This window comes from Limulus polyphemus, unplaced genomic scaffold, assembly GCF_000517525.1.
Source record: "Limulus polyphemus unplaced genomic scaffold, Limulus_polyphemus-2.1.2 Scaffold1376, whole genome shotgun sequence".
Taxonomy (NCBI): Eukaryota; Metazoa; Arthropoda; class Merostomata; order Xiphosura; family Limulidae; genus Limulus; species Limulus polyphemus.
Genome location: NW_013666986.1, coordinates 270,057 through 274,619, shown reverse-complemented (window position 1 = coordinate 274,619; position 4,563 = coordinate 270,057). Strand labels below are relative to the sequence as shown.

At 34.3% G+C, this 4,563-nt stretch overlaps 1 protein-coding gene across 5 annotated transcripts in view; it reads left to right on the top strand.

Annotated features, from left to right (window-relative positions):
• Positions 1-4,563, top strand: part of LOC106463315 (kazrin-like) — a 63,325-nt gene that overhangs the window by 18,244 nt on the left and 40,518 nt on the right. The window lies entirely within an intron of this gene.

Genomic DNA, 4,563 nt, shown 5'->3' with positions numbered 1-4,563 from the left:
GAGTGTTTAATGAGAGGGGATTTTTTAAGATCGGGCTCAGCAATACTTCTGTCCACACGTTTTATAAATTCGGTTGAAATTAATAATTTTCCCTAGATTTACACGGCAATGCTGGCAAGGTTAATTGTGTTTGTTGTGCATTTTACAACTTAATCGGAAGCTTTTTTTAAGTATTTCATATTACTTATATATTTTTGTAACCGTAGAGGTGTATTATACTTGATAGGCTGTAATGCCTAACTAAAATGAATTTACATTTTGATTTTTCACCTTAAGGGAAGAAATATGTTTTACAAATCAAAACTTCTAACGAGTCTTCATCAACTGCCGCGAAGTATGGTTACGTTCTAATTCCTATTGTACTGTTGTTATTAACAATACTATTGTCAGTAGGGGGGCTTTCATTTTATATTTTCCATTGATGTACTCCGGCGAAACGTTTTCTTATTTTTTCCCCCTTTTTATGACCTCATGATGCTAAATGATTTCTTGTGCGACACTTTTTTTTTTGTTTTCGTAACTTGATGATGTTGAGTGAACTTCGATTAAACGTTTCCTTTTTAAAATATCAGTCACGATTTAATATGTGAAATGAAAAGTATTTGGTATTTTCAATCTGAACGACACCTTATAAAGGCATAACTAAATAACTATGTCAGAGATCCCAAAATACAGGAACAGCCATCTCTAATCTTCAACTTGGCCAGAGGAAAGGCAACTAGTCAGTAAAACTCGCCGCGTACATGGTTACACTTTACGGAACAGTGGGATTAATTGTTATCTTTATATTGCATCCGTAGCTGAAAGTGCGGAACAAGTGTAGCAGGATTCCCAGAAATGAGAATTGGCCACCATTTCCTGATTACCTCCACTTATATTGTCAAATTGACCATTTACCCAATTCGTTCAAATCCGGTTAGAAAAATGTTGGAGGAGTTAGGCCGGAGACAAGATAATAGTATAAGTATGCTCGACTTATGATTGCTTTGATGTTTACGATAAACAGAAATCGATATGCGAGGTTCCTTTTAGCTACTCAAAAAACGTTGTTCGAAGCCGAAGTTATTCAAATACCTCGAATATGCACGAACTCCTTAATGTTAATGGTGTGCGTTTTTCACTAATTTCTTTAGATTTTTATAGGAAAAATATTTTTCTTTCATCGGACATTACTTTAATTTGTGAATTCATTTATATGGAGTCTAAATTGGAGAGATGATGAAAGATGTGTGAAGTAGGTATATGATAAAATTCTCGAAATTACTTTTAACAATTGAGGACTTTTTGTTACTAATGAAAACATTTATTGTAAACATAATGTTCTGTGAGTTGGTGATAAGCTTACGAAGTTAAAAATCTAAAATCAAAGGTTAAATTCCTCGCAGTGGACAGAGCGCAGATAGCCCCTTATGTGCTTTGCACTAAAAAACAATACAGATATATTAAATTTCACATTCCGAAATTATTTTCAGTTTCATAAGTTATGTTATACACGGGATGGCAAAATCTTTGGACCGGGAAATTTCAGATACTCAAGAAATAAGCTAACTTCTACATAATTTTTGCCTAAATTTTTTCAGGAAAACAAACGAAGTATTTATATATTTCTTTTAAAAGACTCCTTTTATTGGTCAACAATTTGTCCTATTGAAAACTGATTTGTACAATATTTCATGAAATGATTAATTTGCGTGTTAACTAGTCTGTAATTTGATCATTGGAACATGAGTTAAAGTAGCAAAAGTCCAATATCTACTGGTCATCCTATCAAATAATGTAAATATTTAGTGTCCCAAAATGCACCAGAGAGCACGTAGATCCTCTTGCTTCGGAGGAGAGTCTAAGCACCCTCCTGACCCCCATCCTTTAAAAGCTGTGATCAACCAAACGTTTAATTTGTTGTTCTCGTCTCTGCATATCGCGACCTCTAAACTTGGTTCTATCGACTTGCAACCCGATACGCTAACAACTAGGCCACGTCCTTCACAGAATCTCAGCCATCAGTATAGTGTAGTTGACGAGTAATGCTGAATGACGCATTTAAACAAGGGATGTAAGAAAAATGGCATTGATATGAAATCGTTTCTAATTAAAGATAACTACAATTTTTAAAGCATATTCCCGGTGTGATGAGTATGAGGACGATGGTGAAGTATACCTGTTCAGCGAAGAGAAATATACGTAGTTTGTAAATTGAAAGGTAAACAGTTGAGTGTTCGTAGTTAGTATTGAATGTGTTGTAACCATATTTGTATCATCAGTCAGTTAGTTTGGTTGCTTTAACGCAAAGCTACACATTACACTATCTGCCCTCTGTCTACCACCAGGAATCTAACCCCGGATTTTAGCGTTATAAGTCTATAAACTTACCGCTGACCCACTGGGGTACCAGCCATTTAGTAATAACGTTGTTTCATTGGAATAGGCCTAATGGTTAGTCTACCAGACTGTGAAACCGGAGATCCCTGGTTTGACCTTTGGCCACCAAAACGTGCTTGCATTTTGGGGCCATGGGTGCATTATTAGATTAACAGTTAAATCGCATAGGCATTTCATTAGAGAAGCCTAAGAGTTGACAGTGGATGTTGTTGAATGGTTGCCTTCCCTTCAGCCTATCAGCTCAAAATTAGGAATGATTAATGCAAATAACTCTTGTGTAGCTTCGTGAGAATTTCCGAAACAAACTAAATCAAATCATTAAGATATTTTGCCAAGTTTTCTTCTATAATATTCGTATACTTCCACTTTTATACAAATCAGACAACCCACATGTTGCATCACAATGGAAAATGAATTACAATGTGTAACTAAGTATAGTTTATTTTTGGGAAAAAACAAGCAAAAAACAACAACATTGATTTATTTAGCTTATTGTAACGACTTGTTAGATTTCAATCCTCTATAATAGGCTTAACCGTTAACACTTTCACTCTTTATAAAATGATCATGAAGTGTTACTTATACTCCTATACTTGTGATTTTAAGCCACTGAATATCATTGTTTTATTATATTGCTACTTATACACTTATACTTGTGGTTCTCAGCCACTGAATATCATTGTTTTATTATATTGCTACTTATACACTTATACTTGTGGTTCTCAGCCACTGAATATCATTGTTCTATTATATTGCTACTTATACTCTTGTACTTGTGATTCTCAGCCACTGAATATCATTGTTCTATTATATTGCTACTTATACACTTATACTTGTGGTTCTCAGCCACTGAATATCATTTTTCTATTTTATTCCTACTTATACTCTTGTACTTGTGATTCTCAGCCACTGAATATCATTGTTTTTATTATATTGCTACTTATACACTTATACTTGTGATTCTCAGCCACTGAATATCATTGTTTTATTATATTGCTACTTATACACTTGTATTTGTGGTTCTCAGCCACTGAATATCATTGTTATATTATATTGCTACTTATACACTCATACTTGTGATTCTCAGCCACTGAATATCATTGTTTTATTATATTGCTACTTATACACTTACACTTGTGATTCTCAGCCACTGAATATCATTGTTCTATTATATTGCTACTTATACACTTATACTTGTGATTCTCAGCCACTGAATATCATTGTTCTATTATATTGCTACTTATACACTCATACTTGTGGTTCTCAGCTATTGAATATCGTCGTTCTATTATATTGCTACTTTTTCACTCATACTTGTGGTTCTCAGCTATTGAATATCCCTGTTACATTACTTTGCTTTGCCTCATTTACTTATTTAGCTCTGTTAGACCTACATATGCCCCCCCCCCCCCATTGGCACAGCGGTATGTCTGCGGACTTACAACGCTAAAATCCGGGTTTCGATCCCCGTGGTGGGCAGGGCACAGATAGTCCATTGTGTAGCTTTGTGCTTAATTACAAAACAAAGAAACGACCTACTCATTTGTTTTATAGACCCTGTAAATAAATTCTGATAAATAAACCCCAATCATCTTAGAAACGATGAAATTATAAAGTATGTTATATTGGTATGAGTAATAAGAAAGTACTGGTAATAACTCTAGGACGATCGACGAATAAGAATGATCATATTCTGATGTTTTCGACGTCACCTTAGATTTTCACGCATAACAGTATAATAATGCCTGAGATGTGACGAACTCGTGACGTGTGATGAACTGTGTACATGATGTGCTAAAACTAGGATGATATGTAAAGGGAAAAGAAGACACACATGACATTTAAAAACTGATAATTATTCTACGAGGCCTCTACACGTGCGCTGTGTATTATATCGCGCCGCTAAAGGCCATGTTCATGCCGGAAAGAAAGACTAAAGATTGAGCGGTAAATATTCGGCCTTTATTATATGGCAACTGTACCAGCAGTCTTAACATCGATATCATTCTGTGAATATGGTTTGCTTACTAGTGAATGTAAATACACTCAGTAAATATGCAAACTTCGTTGTAAAATGACTTTCAATGGGATTCGTATTCACGGTTTTTTTTTCATTTACACCCCAAAAAAAAAAAAAAAAAAAAAAAAAAAAAAAAAAAAAAAAAAAAGAAAAAAAAAAGAGAG